The sequence below is a fragment of the Eretmochelys imbricata genome, chromosome 14, assembly GCF_965152235.1.
Source record: "Eretmochelys imbricata isolate rEreImb1 chromosome 14, rEreImb1.hap1, whole genome shotgun sequence".
NCBI classification, from domain to species: Eukaryota; Metazoa; Chordata; order Testudines; family Cheloniidae; genus Eretmochelys; species Eretmochelys imbricata.
This window is the reverse complement of record NC_135585.1, coordinates 6,863,577-6,879,989: the sequence shown is the minus strand read 5'-3', so window position 1 is coordinate 6,879,989 and position 16,413 is coordinate 6,863,577.

Genomic DNA, 16,413 nt, shown 5'->3' with positions numbered 1-16,413 from the left:
TCCTTTGAAACTATGTGCATTGCAGAACTCCTGAGTTCGGGCAAATTGCTTTTTTCTCCTTGGTTATACACACTGAGGGAGACACGGTTTACAATGCAAAAAAATAAAGGAGACTGCATGAGGGGAATATTGGGAAGTCACATTTAGCACTTTAAAAACAAAACAACCCCCCACCTACACCCCAAAACCCCCAACCCTTGAGGTGTTTATGTAGAGGTACCTATGTCTGTACCAGTAATAAGCCTTTGTGTGAATAAAGCTAAATAGCCAGTTACTGTATTCAGCAAGAAAATTTGATCCTTTGAAGGCAGGAGGTCTATATGCATCATCTCAGGGAGAAAATATAATGTTATTGTTAACACAAGTGGCTGTTCTAGTCCACTGACTTCCTAAGTGACCTCATCTTCTCCAAGCATCAGTTTCCCTACCTACAACAGCTAGGAGAGGTATTATGAAGGTGAATGGATTAATGTTTGTAAGTGCTTTGAGATGCTTAAATGAGAAGTGTCATAACAGAGGGTCAAGTATTATATTAATGGTGAATTATTATTATATTTTGTCCTTCTATGCAACCCTACACATGAGGATCTCAAAGCACTTTATGACACTAATTAATGGATATTCCAAGCTTTCCATTTGGCTTGTTTGGTTTTTAACCTATCTAAGAAAAGAACTGGAAATCAATCAAACCAACATGCTGACCTTTATATATCAGGAGCCAAACTTCTCTGACATCCAGGCATCTTCAGATCCAGTCCCATCTCTCATCATAATTGGCTGGCTGTGGAACTGACTCTGCTTTAATTATGTGTAAGAGAGGAACAATGTCTGAGCTGTAATATGGGCTCAGTCCAATACTCAGTTTCTGAGAAGGGAAAACTCAGAGTCTCTAAAGAGGAAAGAGGCGGTGTTGTGGTTTCTGGAAGGAGAAATTTAATACAAGAGTTTAGAGTAAATAAATTGCAATCTCATTCTTATGACTAGAGTGTGAGAAGATACAATCCCGGTTACTAAGAGTGAAACCCTGCCCTTCATGAGTGCAACTGTGCTGGGGGTGGGACGCAAAGTGAAATCAGTGGAGGGTCCAACACTAGGGTCATCATGCCAAGGGAGGGTAGGCTAGACACCGATGTCGCAAGCATAGAATGCTAGCTTGGAGTGCACTTTGTTGCTCATTTGAAAGGAGAGTGTGGACTGATGGCTAATGCCTGCCACTAACTTCAGAAAGCTGCTCGCTGTCTGGAGACGTGGATGCAGCCTCTATCCAGCACACCATGCTTCTGTGGAGCGGGACTGCTGCTTTACCGTGCACTGTGAGTGGGGTGGGAGAGACTGCCACAAGGAGCGGGGACGGCAAAGTTACCTAAACCTTTCTGCACTCACATATCAAAGGGCAGGATTCAGCCCTTCAAGTTCTCCTTTGTCGCATCACAGTTAGCCTTAAAAAGCAAGCAAGCAAAATAACCCATGGCAAACATCTCAGCCATAAAAGATCTTGGCTAAAATTTCCACAAAAGGCCAATGATTTAAAATCAGGGGCCAGCTTTGGAAAATATTGACCCTGAATTGTAATTTCCTGAAACTTAAAGATTTTCTCCATTGTAAAAGCTGCTTGAAAAATCCTCTCTTATAATCAGAGGCGTTCTTTCAGCACGGGCCTACCTAACAATTATTCAGGGAAACATTATGTTGACATTACTGTTTAGAAAATAAAAAAGGGTTTTTAGAGAGAGAAACATGACCATATAGCACTAGTGAATGATTAAAAATTTAGATGACTGCCTTTGAAACAATAAAAAGCTTTGGAAGCTTCTTAATGAGCAGCTATCAGAAATAAAGCATTTAAAACTTCAGAAAGTGCCTCTGTGGAAATTTCATTGTCTTTGATGCTGTAAAACAACTGCAGGGTGGATTCATTTCAAGTTCTTTTTAGCATACTGGTTGTTCAGAAATATTGGGAGATATCTTTCTTAGCAATATGTGGGGAAAACAATGTCTTGGTCGCTTTCATTTATCTGCAATTTGACAGGAGTGCAGTTTATTAACTTGAAAAGAGACAGATACATTATCTGAAACACAGAGAGTATAGTGGGTATTGCCTCCCTTTCATACCAGTTGGGAGTCCATGACACTTTGAACTCGCTCACCATTAAACGCCTTCCTGAGTTGTTGAAGAGGCCTTTAAAAAGGGAGCTGGTGCATTTATGATGTAAATTCGTTATTTTGACACTCTTTGAAATCTGTCATATTCACATCCAATTTAATGCATCGCAAAAATTCTTTTCTTTTAAAATACTTTTAAGATTTCAAAGCCATTTTTATGTAGAAAACTATTGTTATACCTAATATATCCTGAAAGTGTTTTAGCAAAGGAACTTCTATGATTCTGTTTTAAATCATGTCAGGTTTTTAAACATGTCATTTCTTCAAATAAGCTTTGACCACGTTATCTTTTCCCCCCCATTAGTCAAAGTGCACTTGATTTCCATGGACAGAATTAGTCAGAGTTTATGCTAGGTTATCATCTTTCACACCAGTTGCGATTCTTGGGGATTGTATCAGATCAAATAATTGCACACATACCTAAGATCCATACAGACCTGCAGGCAGGTAGCTAGATACACAGACAGGTGTTCTGGTTTGGAAATTTGAGAGCTTAACTAAAGCAGGGAGCATTTTAAAATCATATGAGCTGGTGATGAAATGTAACTGCTTTTTTTGAAGGGAGGGGAGAGATATTCTAAACGTGTGTATATATCCAGCATCCACTGTTCAGTTTAATTCTGACTAAATCCAAATCTCATCTATTTCAGCTCAATCTTCAATCCACACAAACCTCCTCAAGTTCCACTAATCCTTATTACACTGTGGATTTTAGCTGTACCTGCACTTCTTTATCAGTTTGCAAGATATTTTCAGCTTGTACAGAGGTTTTCATGCAGCTCTGCTTCAAAGTGGCACACAGGGGACGCTCTGTAAAGAGTTTCAGAGAGTGTTTACAGATGCCTTATCACTATGGGGGAAGAAGGGCACTGGGCAGAGGGAACAAATTTCTCCAAAGGGGTGCAGAATCATCCTAATCTGGAGAAGCGATCAAATAAGAGTTTCAAAGATCTCCTTCTACAAAGGAGAAATTTAAGCTTAGTTATTAGCTGTCCAAAATCAGTGACAGTGTTTTGCAAAACATAGGAATAGGTCTGTTATACTATGGAATCTTACACTAAACAGTGTGAGTGATATTTTATATATGTCCTTGACGCAATATAATTACTAGTGGCTGGGTTTCAAATGCAGTTTATATTGAGTGAGATAAACTAGGAGAATCATTACTTTGGTGGTATTTAACCCTATGATGGTGGGGAAGGGGACTAGCACTGATTTTATAAGGTCACAGTTATTTCCTTTGTTGCCTGGCTTTGTGATGGTGCTTTCACATATTTCTCTCTTCCATCATAGGGAATGATATTTCAGGATTTAAAGGGTGGAAGATTTGTAAGCCAAGTCCTTCCCCACACTCTGATCACCTGCAAGCTGCCAGAGGCTGAACGTAAAGATGTTTTATGTGTCGTCTCCAGAGCAGAAATCCTAATTGGCCTTAGGAAAGAACTATTGGGGGCTAATCATCTTATAATTAGATCATTGTGCCCCTCTGCAAAGTAGGATATCGTCCCCTGCTGGACGTCATATCAGATATTACCCCGATACCACACTTGATCTTAGCCAAAAGGCCATTAAATCTCACAACTTGAAAAAGTCAGCTTGATCCTTGAAGCAGGGACTCCTGAAGTGCTCGCTAACCTCGTGGCTTGGTTGGGATCCTTGACAGAATGCATTTCTGCTATCATTTTCCCAAGTTTCAGATTTCTGGCTGGCATGAACAAACCCTTGGGTTGCATGAGAAAATACTTTGAAATGATGCCTAATTGACTTGGGCCCAGTTCAGAATATAGTATGCCGCATAAACCACCACAACATCAGCTCAAGGGAGAAAGGATGTCCCCATGCTTGGCTCAAACTACAGGGTATTTCCTTCGCCAAAAGCATTTTAATGACACTTAAGTATAGGTTTGTTGTGGTGGAAAGACAGAACCATTCCAGTTATTGATTTTTCCCACACAAGGAAACTTCTCTAACACAGCCCATCCAGTTAAATGTCCTGAGGTTCATTACACTAACTTAGCTGACTTAACAAGCCTTATCATATCACTTCTCTTTTCTCTGCATTCCCACAGTACAAGGCATGTTTCTGTGGTCTGCAACAGTATTATTTTCATTCAGTTTGTTGGTGTTATGCTTAGGCCCCAAGCTCTGGACTCCCTATCATTCCTCCGGGGTTTGTTTGATTCTCTCTTCTCTCCCTCCTTTTATTTTTTGCTAATTGGCTTCCGCCATTTATCTCTGATGGTAATTATAGTGCCCCCTTGGCAGAGAAGAGACAGGACCCAGTTGTTAGGAGTATAAACGGGATACTTCATAGAGGTGGCTGGACACAGAAAGACCCTGTGGTTCTCTTGGTCTCTCTAGTTCTGCAGCTGATTGCAAAACAGACCTAGTGTCACCAGTCAAGGTCTTACCAAGTCCTGGTCTATAATACACACTCCTGGAAGGGGCGGCTGACTATACTACAGCATCACCCACGTGGCTAAGCACAATGGCAGAGAAAGGCCACAACCTCCTCCCCACCTACCAACCTACAGTGACGTTCAGTAGTGGGAGAAGTCTTGAAAAGCCAGCCTCTAGTGCAGTGGTCCCCAAATGTTTTTGCTTGCAACCCCCCCCTTGCCTGGTCTGCACCCCCCTGGGAGCAGTGGTGGGGCCAGGAGTGGTGGGGCCAGGCGCCGTGGTTGAGAGCATGGCCAGGGTCAGGCACCAGGGGCCGCGGCCAGGAGCGTGGCTGCGGCCGGGTGCCAGGGGCAGGGCCACAGACAAGCCAGGAGCAGAGTTGGGGGCAAAGCGAGGCTGGGTGGTGCTCCTTCCCCATGCCCTGTGGGGGCTGGGCTGGCTCCCACTGCACCCCCCGAACATTCCTCCATGCCCCCTTCGGGGTTCACCCCACAGACTGAGGAACCACTGCTCTAGTGTTTGGGAGTTTGTGCCATGTCCAGCGAAGCTGTCAGGAGGGGCCTTTAGAACACAGGATCAGCTTTGTGGATTACAGTGGTCATGCCAGTGTGGTACATATGGTAGGTGCCTAACGCTGGCCTTGGGTGTTAATACCTAGCATAGTCCCTCACACCTGAATATCACAAAGCACTTATGTCTGCTCTTGGTCTTATAATTTGGGTATCATAAACAGGCTTGTCTGAATACCTGCTCCCAACACTTCACACTATGAAGAAGTTCTAATGCAGATCTATAATGTGTGGCTGTGTCTTCTCCTTACCATGAACTAAAGCAAACTCCAAAGATCTGAAGAGATATTGGTTCAACCCTGAGCAAATTTAGATGTAGGTCTCACCTTTGCCATTCAAGCTCATTGTAATGATATGGTTACTTGCAATATGCTGTGGAGAGTTCCAGAAAGGGTGTGGTCCCTGGTAAGCGAGGGAGACAATATTGGAACTTGAACTGTGTGCAAGTCTGTCTGTGTCTTGTTGCTGTTGTTTTGTTTAATAAATGCCACCTGTTTAAGAAGAGGACACCCACCTCTTTCTAGAGTTTGGTTCTAAAATCGTTTTCACATTCTGGCATCTTTCTTATGGCCAGGCAGAGTAGCCCACCTGTACCATAAGCCTAGCTGACCACTTAAATTAATAGCCAAAAAGTGACTATTAATTCTAGATGCCTCCATTTTTGGCCACCCAACTTGATACATTTTTAAGGGGGCTGATTTTCAGAAAGTGCGGAGCATCCACCCTCTGGAGACCATGCCCCTTTAGGGGGCTGAGGTTGGTTACCTCAGAAATGGGTCAACCAAAATCACTTTTGAAAATCTTGGGCAAATTGTTAATGAATATAACTATTAAGGTCCCCCATCCTGGTGTAAGGTCAGCAACCCACATAAACCAGGGGGCCAGTCATTGGATTCTGTGAGGCAAGAGCAGCATAGGGTTTCATGATGAATCTGGAAGAAGTGATGCTGCAGTGTACGCCAGCACTGTGCAACATCATCATGGCTGGGAACTGCTCAATGAAAGTTCACTACCTGGGCCTGTAAAGCGTCGACATTAACAGCAGCTTCCGTTATCAACCCATTACGTAGCCTCTTTCTTATCTCCCACTTCCCATGAAACTGTGGAGATTTGTTTATGAATGTCAGAGAGAGAGAGAGAGAGAGAGGGAGAGAAACATGTGTTAAGCCACTGCGATAAATCAGACATACAGTAAGAGAAAGGAGGGAAACTGAATGGAAGATGAAAGCAAAATATTTTTTAAAAGCCGTATTTAAAAATCCCTCTGAAACATTCCGTTGATCACAGGTGCACACATAATATTTATACCTCAGATGATGCCAGTAGCAAGCAAACAAACTTTCTAACCATTTGCAGATATCACTATTTGAAATACTCGTGAAATGGGAATTTTATCGTGTGATTCCCCTGATAATTCCAGTCTGTCTAATTGATTTCTCTACCCTGCCCCCTACCCCCAAGACACACACAAATAGAAAGTGTGGAGGTGTATTCAGAGACATAGTCATGAATGGGCAGCTAAGGGAACGCCCCTACCGGTGTGATCTCACATGCAAGGTCATGCTATATGGGGGACACCATTTTGAGAATAAAATGGCATCCCTCACATGCCAATATGCCATTCCAGCACTATGCGGCCCCACTACAGCACAGAATGTATTCAAAAGCTACTTCCCAAGAAGGAGCTGTCCCCAAGAAAGCTCGACCATGAAGCCCCCTCTGGTTCAAATGAGAAGGGCTGTTGGCTCAAGTGCTTTGGCTGATGGTAGCTGCCACCCGCAGTACCACACAAGGAGAGAAGCTGTCGCTTAGATAGCCAGGCCTCAAACCATGTAGAGCTTGGTAAGTTGAAGTCACCGTGTTCTGTGCAAGAAACCCCACCTAAAAGCCAGGCTGCTGAATTCAGTGCTACGTGCAGTTTCCAGATGCTTTCTGGGGAAGCACCAGGTAGAGCATTTACAGCCAAGCAAATCCAAGAGGGATTGTTCCAAGGGAAAATCCAGAAGAGCCAATATTACCCTGCAGCTCTAGGTCCTGCTTAGGTGATGATGTGTCTGGGTCCAAGGTTCTGTACTTGGCAATGTCCTTTTTTGGGTTGATTGAACAAAACAAAGACCAAGACTCATTTAGGACAGAGTGACTACCTTTTGCTCCTGTATTGCCCAAATGTGTGAAAGGGCTTGCTGCCTCAGCCACGTCACGTGCATGTAATTTCTGAAAGAATCCAAACTAGGCAAGATCAACAAACCTTGACAGAGTATGCAACCCTAGATGGAAAGCAAGCATAAAGTCTTGCTAAGGAACATCCTGGCATTAGGATATTCACCAAGACATCTTGATATGGAAATTTAACTGTGCTAAGGACAACTCTGAAAGAGACAATTCTGTGCCATACAATCAGCATATATACACTTATTACTGTTTCACGCTCTTTGAGTTTCTTATCTCCTCACCCTGCCACTTCATGCAAATTGCATGTGCATGGTCCAGCCCTTCTTGAGATACCCAGAATTCAGCCAAACAACCCAGCACATCTTTTGTTAATATCCATTATGTGTTTGTTGCTATTCACCATCTGCTTTTCCATGCACTGAAATAAACTTCAGATGCAAATCCTCCTGTTAGGATAGCTGAAAGCAATTTAAAAAAAAATTATCAGAGGGAAAAATAAAACAGAGGAGCAGCTAAATATGACCCAGACTGAAAAAGAAAAAGTGAAGCTGTAGCACTGGATTGTAAAAGTGGCATCCACTGCACTATGCAGTCTCAACCCCCACTTTTATTTGTTTATGAACAATCTAAAGGAAGCCTTAGCCCAGCAAAAAACTCCCCCATGAGGATCCGTGATTTCTATTAGCTAACAACTAATTTTCCTAAATGCCACTAACATCTGGCTCTTTTGATCTGTCATGCATAGTCTGCCCCATACATAAATATAAATGCCCTGTAATTTTGATTCGATCACAGGCCACACGAAAAACAGTGATCCTCCAAACTAACTTGGCTGTCGGTTTATTCGTGTTACAGAAGAATAGTCTCCATCTTGAATGGATTAGTGTTACACATTTATATAGCACCTTTCATTCAGCAGGGTCCCAAAAAGCATATGAATACACACACCATTGGGCAAATTTTGTTCTCCGAAGCTTGAAAACCAGTATTTTGTGTTCAGATACCACGGTGAGGAGCGTATTATAGGAACGTCAATGGAATAGCATAGAATAAAAGACGGTGTGACTTTATGGCTTCCATAGAACTTTGAGTTCTACCTCCTTGTGCACAGGTACTGTAACACAGGACATACGTCCCAACATAAAGTCCTGGTCAACTTTAGATACAGTTGGAAGAATCCCTGAACAGCTATAAAAGTTGATTACACAGACCTTGCATTGGTGTAACCTGAGTACAGTTCGGCCCTGAATGCACTGTAATTGCTCCGCCAGGCATCAAAATGGATCCACCCCTAGGAGGGAACAGGTGTAGAGTTGCTGGCAGAGGATGGCTCACACCAGATTTTGGGGAAGGGAAGTAAAAATCAACCAGCCACCTATAACTTTCCCTGTTTTGCTGTATTTGATAATATATAATCTTAGCTCTCCCCAGCTTCTGAGCTACTTTAGGACTTGAACCCTTGCCTCAGACAGAAGCCTGACACTTAGGGACTTTTCCAAAGCCCGCTTAAGTCAATGGGTAGGTGCTCCTTGAGGTCAGTGGACTTTGGATCAAGCTCTTTGAGGCTGTGGTCTCATTTACATAGTGCTTACCACTTGATTCTCTGCATTAGATTTGATTTGACTTTGTTTGAATGCTTTCCTGGGGTTTTAAATATTACTCCGACTAACAGAAGGAGTCAATAATATATGCTGAATACAGCTGGCTGTTTTGAACATTTGACTCTGTTTTCTCTTTATGGCGGATATAGGATTCCTGCTGATCTAACTTTGCAAAGACCAGAAAAGTATGTGAAAGAAATTTTATTGAAATGTCTTTGGCAGAAGAGCCTAAAGGATGCTGCAGTGTGACCTAGGAGGGAAGATGGAAAAAGGCTATTTCAGAGGCAAAGACAAGTTTCAAAAAATGTCCTATCCACTTTTACATTCACTGCTGTTAATTCCGCAACTTCCCTTGCATTGTTCCAGCCATTAAATGGAGGAAAACGTTCCTTTTTGGTGAGTGCCAAAGTCCCAGCTTCATTTCAAAAATCAAGGAGGGCTGCTTAAGAATAAAAGGTGAGCCCACCCTGTTTTCAGAGATGGCCAATGCATGAAGGTAAAGCCTCAGCAATAGCCAGGAGAGGCAACGCATGTGCTACGCGGGGGTTCTCAAACTTCATTGCACCGTGACCGCCCCCTTCAGGCAACAAAAATTACTATATCAACCAGGGGGTGGGGGGCTGTAACCTGAGCCTCACCGCCCAGGGCTGCAGCCCTGGGCACTGGGGCTAGGGCCTCAGGCCCCAGGAAGTTTAACGCCAGCCCTGGTGACCCCATTAAAACGGTGTCCTGACCCACCATTTGAGAACCTCTGTGCTACTGTAATCCCTTTACCTGTTCCACTAACGTAGTGTAGAAACAGGGACAGTGGTCAGAAGTACATCAGCAACAAGACAAAAAAATATCTGGAGTGAGTGAGTGGGAAGGAGCCTTTAGGGTACTCTTTATGGTCAGAAGGCAAAGATCTGCTGTATTACTTGTTCTGTGACAAAGCCAATGAGCGATCTGAAAGTTATGCTCTGGTTTGCATTTCTAATCTTGTTTGTTTTGTTCCTGTCGTGTGCATCTTTCCTTTACTTTCTTCACATGCGACTCATAGAGCTACCCAACCACAGACAACTCTACAAAGTCCTTGGATCCTGTTTTCTTTCTTTAAGGAAACACTTGTCTTCTGGGACACCAAACTCATTTCATAGTGAATCTAGGCAGGCTATAAATGATATAAAGCCTTCACCCCCAATGGAAATACTGATGCTAGTTTAGACTTTAAATATTTATATTTTTCTCTTCTGTCATCTCAGCATCAAAAATTCTAAAGAAAGATATACATATGCAACATATAAATACAGCCGTAAAAAAGCTGGCATGCTTTTCTGATTTGTATTGGTTTTTTCAACAATATTTGACCCACTTTCCAAGCTACACGGTGATGGCTAACTGCAAAGGAAGTTTGACATGAACAGACTGCTCATTGGAAATATTTGACATTCAAGCAGTGTTGAGTAATTTTGCTTGGACACTCAAGTTACGTGATATGTCTGTGAAGAAGTGTCCCCTCTCAAGACCTGTTTGGTTGTGTTGGGGAATTTTTCACATCCTTCTCAGAGATCTGCGGATGCACACACTAACCCCCTTAATGAGCATCCAGGATCAAGTTAATCCCAGGTGTAATATGACTGAAATTACACCACCTGCTGAAATTGGCACCTGCATCACAATCATCCACCTTTGTCTGAGTGTTAATACCATGCTGATCGCTGTAGCATCTGATTGAAGGACAGGATAGGAGTCCTGCACAGGTTCACAATTCTGAAGAACACCCGTCCTGCAGAAGGCCCATCCATGACCCCGCCATCTCAGAGAAGGAGTTTTTGGCTTTTAATCTTATTTCTGTTAATTCTGCAGTAATCACTTCCTCTATCAGAATGTTGCTATCTAATTAAGGGAACTTAATTCTCCATTCCCCCAATATTGATATTCAGTTTGCTCTCCTTTGATCTCGGGGAATCTTGCTTGGAGTTCAAAGATGGCCGGGATTTGTGTTTTCATGGTTTGATCCATTTTTATTTATATATATTATATTTTTACCTCCATCACATGCTTTATGCTGCTCCACTTTTATTTTAATCATGCAGTGTTATAACTAACATCTAGCTACCTGCTCTTTTTTCATTCCTTCTCGTCTCCCAGACTCTCCTGTTACATACAGTTCAGGCCTGGGGTGTAAACTTTTATCTACCTGAAAATGCCAGGGGAAGCGTGCTATTCTGGTAGCTTTAGTACAACAGGAATAGCAACTCAAGTGTGCTTCAACAGCAAAGGTTTATGGACCAGATCCCACTCTGACAATCTACCTGGAGTCACTCCACTGAAGCCAGTAGGGTTAAACCAGTATAACTGGGAGAACAATCAGGCCCATGTCGCTATTGTTCATACAGAAACAGTGGAAAATGCTCTTAAATTCTCTTTTGGGAAACAACACAGGAGACGTTGCTCCCATAGGCTATTAAAGGGACACTGCCATGAACAATGGATTGCAAAGCCAACCTACCTGGAAAGCGTTCCAAGTCCTCTTCTTTAGGAAAGATCGAGCCAACTCATGAAGTTCAGATTCGCAAATGGATCTGAGCCCAGTCTTCGCCAAAGTTCAGGTCTGGTGGAGACGTGTGTTCTACTTCAGCTCATTATAAGTAGAACTGTATGATGATGTCAGCTCCAGAACTGCATCTGGATCCACACTTCCCTGAAACTGGAGTTTGTTCACAGTTGTGTTCTGGCTCAGCCTATTGTTCAGACACAACGTTCTGATGTGGAACCAGAGCTGAACCTGAACATCCTCAAAGCTCAGGAAGGAATGCGGAGATCTGGTGTTTGGATCAAGCCCATTTTAAAGATGGCAAATGTCTCATCTCAGTTTTGCTACAGCGCGGAACTCTTCTTCCCATGCCCAAAAGTGCCATTCATTCTATTTCTAAACATGCACTGAGATAGCACACTGATGATTTCAGTATAAATACCTGGAGAGAAAGATGATTTGATTGGCTGGTGAGGGTTTTTTTGGGTAATGAAAAATAGGGAAAAGAGATTTAGTCTCCCTGTCCACCCTTTTCACATTTAACATAAATGGTCTAGGTAATACTTAGTCCTGCCATGAGTGCAGGGGACTGGACTAGATGACCTCTCGAGGTCCCTTCCAGTCCTATGCTTCTATAAACGGGAATAGGGATTTCCCTCACGTCAAATATTAGTCTTTAGCTGCAAAGCCAACCAGCCAGCTACCCCTGAAAGATCTGCTATTTTTTCCCCTCTTGTCCCTTCCATCTTCTTCTCTTTCTCTCCTCCAACTTCCCTCCTCTGCTAGACCATTCATTTTAAGGAAGAACTAAAGCAAATAAATGACAATTCAGCTAGCCTCAGAAATGCAGTTTTGGAAATGAACATACACCTTGTTTTTAAACTTGCATGTGTCTCACTGCACATGGTTCGCCTTCCTCCAAGCTAGGACAAGCCAAAAACTTTCCTGCAATGCACAGATTTCCGAGACCTCTCTTGGACACATGCCATGATCTTGTATTGTGCATAGGGAACTTTGTGGATTTCCTATTGCAATCTCGCATCTTCTATCCATGCCTCCCAGTTCTGGGAACTAGGTGAAAGTTCCTCAATGTCAGCCTCTCCTCTCCAGCAGGCACAGACTGCAAATCCTTTGTGGCACTAGCTCAGGCAAGAAGAAAAGACAGAAAAGTCTGGCAGAATTTCCCTTGCACCTGAAGGTCTTCCCAGCAGTGTCACCTTTACCAGTTTCTTCACTTAGGACGGGGACTGGTGAAGGCAGGAATGTATTGATGCTCAGATTTCTTTATTGTTTCCCCAGTTCCAGATTTTTCTCTGGAACTTCCATGTTTGTTCATGGGAAATGAAACCCTCTATTATAAAATTTGTCAAATGAGACCACCCAGGTGGCTGAGGGGAGAAGATTGAGGGGTAAGAAATGCCTTGAACACCATTTTCTTGTTGATGGCTTAGAAAGGGAATTGACTGTTATTGTCTCCCTTTAAATCCTCTTATGAGAAGGTCATGTAGCAGGCACATCATTTTCAAATTACAGCCATGCAGATAACATGGAAACAAAATATATGGAGTTTTTCCAAAACAGAGGATGCACTTTCAAACAATGTACCGTACAGTTCGTTATCCCAGTCCTCAAAATACAGCATGGAGCTTTACTCAAACAGGACTAAATATAGTTATAAGCCATTCAATGCTTTATTTTGCCAATTATTTTATTGCCAAGGGGTGTCTAAGCTTAACCAACTATTGGCTAATAACTTGAAAATAATCAGCAAGGCCCATTGTTTTACGGCTACATGGAAAATTGGGTTTGTGACTGGGATTTGCCAAAAACGACAGCCTGTTTATTTTTTGCATGTTCCATATTTAAAGTTCAACTTCTACAGTTTCAAAGAGTTGCGTAGGATTTAGTCAATAGAAATTGCATGTAATGGGAGCCGTGTGATGAAATCCCATTAAAGTCAATGGGAATTGTGTGTCATGGAAAACTGTGTAACTAAAAGTCCATTGATTTCAATGGGAACAGTGTACTTAAATCCAATTGAAGTCGATGGGATAGATTCATCCTTGGTGTAACTCTTCAGAAGTCACCAGAGCTTCACCAGAGATGAACTTGTCCAGTGCAAGTTGTATGTAATGGTGCCTGTGTGGCTAAATCCCTATTAAAGTCCATTGGGGTTGATTCAGCTCACATCCCATTCAATGGAAATTATGTGGCAGGATGGTTTTGTGACTAAGGCAATGGATGGGGATGCAGTAGCTCTGAGTTCAAGTCCCAGCTCAGTCACAGACTTCCTGTGTGTGACCTTAGGCAAGTCACCTAATCTCTCTGTGAATTAATTTCCCATCTAGAAAATGGGTGTAATAATTAATCCTCTCCCCCCTTCCTCTTGCCCCCCATCCTCTTTGTCTGTCCTGTCCATTTAGATTGTGAGATCTTTGGGGCAGAGAGTACTTAGTCACTGAACAATTTACCCAGGGTCATGATGGATTCTCCATCACCAGTGGTTTTTAAAGTCAGCATTGGATGTTTTTCTAAAAGCTCTGCTCTACGAATTATCTGGGGGAAGTTCTCTGGCCTGTGTTATCCAGCAGGTCAGACTAATTGGTCACAATGATCCCTTCTGGCTTAAGTGACAACTTGAGTGTTTCCCTATCAAACTTTCCAGAGACAAAACAGTTACTGTAAAAAGCATGCATGCAGGTATAAATAAATAGCAATGGACATTCCAGCAGTCCATTAGCAGTGCACAGCTTTCAGCTCCCTGCCTGGAAGAAGCCATGTGAAGCCACAGCAAGTGAGACTGAGAAACTCTTCCCCCATGATTTCAGTGGGAAAAATCATTTGACACCGAATGGTGTTTTGGAGCACGCTTGTGTCAGCGTTTGGGGGAGGGAGAGTAATTGGTTAAATTTTGCGTACCCTGTGAACAGCTAGTGTGCAGAATATATAGACAGAGCGAGATAGGCAATAATAGAAGATCAGAGGCTATAGTCTATCTTGCCACCAGACAGCGAGGGCACTGTTTGTATTGAAATTGTATGGGATGGTGCCTGTTTTGCACCAATCTCATTATCTGGTTTTCAGGGCTCTCTGCTTTCTACTACCAAAGGAAGGTTTCTTAACATGGATTTTCTGTCCCTGCAGTGTGGTCCCAGTCCTCCCACTGGAGTACACGAAGACTATATCAGACTTATCCAGGACAGATATCGGTTTCATTCTCAGACACCACCAGAGGAGGTCTCTTGGACCATGATCATAAGCCTTCTCAGGAAGGAGGAATACTACGTGCAGAGTTTTCCCTCTATATTTTTCCACAGCAAATCTTAATGCAAAAATAGCATCCTGAAGGAGAGCAGTGGCTGGCAGGGAAACGGCTTCCCAGAGACGCATCCACCAGAGAGGAAATGATGCATTTTCAAGGGTAGTGAATAAAAAAGTACATAAAAACACTGTCCAAAGCTTACTGCTGTTTCCATCTCAACCAATGGGAATGAGAGTCTCTCTGTTAATCGAGGTTTCTGACCTTCACAAAGGACTGCTCTACCTTAGAGAAACGTGAAGCACTAAGCAGCATTTGGAACCACTCCTACACCTATAACGCACTGTAGAATCCCCACACAAAATGGGCTCCCAGACATGAACAAAGAGTAACCGCCATTTGGATTAGACCTGCTTAGATCAAGGCTGAACTGACTAACCACCAGGTGGGCTTCCACTGTGCCAGTCTCCCTGATGTAGTGCCAGGGGAGACTGAGAACATGGGGCAATAGCCCCAACAGTGCAATTAGTCCTCCCGCTACGGCCTCAAGGTGCGCCAGTGACTACTGAGGTGACCTGTCTGCTCTGCTTTCTGTATTCTGCTGGCCGAGGTCAAGCAGAAGCTACTGACCTGAATATCCCTCCACACAGTATAGCTCTCAGAGGAGCCCTGTATTCACTTTGGGGGAAATCATGTGAAAAAAATGCAACTACTCTGTGGTTGTACATTAGTATTGTGTGTGTTACTGTTGTGCTATGCACTGCTGTACAAACACAGAACAAGCAGTTTACAATTTGCACTCAGCACATAGCATAGATGGGGCAGTCGTTTAGAAAGCAGGTTGGCAGGTCATGGTAAATCTATGCGGGAACTAGCATAAATGACAACCAAGGAATACATTGTAAACAGGTATTGTCCTTCTCCGCACTAAATTGTGTGCAACACTCTGAGCGTTCGTTCACATGCTTTCTACCATGGTGCGTTTTCCCAGCATAGACAAAACCTTGAAATGTCACACGGGCTCCTTCTATCTGAAACTGACCAAAATAAGTGATGGAGGTTTTCCATAAAGGGCAATTTAAGTGTATTTATACTGCTACTAACCCCCTGCTTTGTTTTTATAAGATGCTCAGGATAAAGGGATGTCTCCCTGATCTCTCTGTATTTGAAGCAATACAGTAGCATGTAATTGAGGGTGGATCATTTTTAGGCTAAATGCACCTGCTCATAATCCCTTAGAATGACAAATTGTCATATGGCGAAGGAGAATAAAATAATGTGCCAGATTCTGATCTCAGACACACCAGAGGAAAGCCTGAGCTTAACTGAACTTAAGAATGGTTCTCAAATTTCCTGACTCCCATCTCTCTGCTTTAGAGACCAAACTCTGCTCCTTTCCTCATTTGAAGCCATTTCTAACACTCACTACTGCAAGCTTTAAAAAACCCAACACAACAGACTTAAGATAATAGGAATTTCACAGAATTATTACAGAAGCGACTGTGCACAGAATCACTCTGGAGAAATGGCCACTTACTGGTTCGGACCTAAAACTAATCAATACGCCCTGGAGAGACCTCGATGGTCGAGACTGTGATCCCCGTTACAGGAGTACAAAACTGCAGAAATTCCATTGACTCCAGGTTTATAGGGGTGCACAGCTGAGCCCCACACTCCACTCCAGAGTCCCCCTCCTATGTGTCGAGGCAGATGATGTGGACACCCCTGCAATCA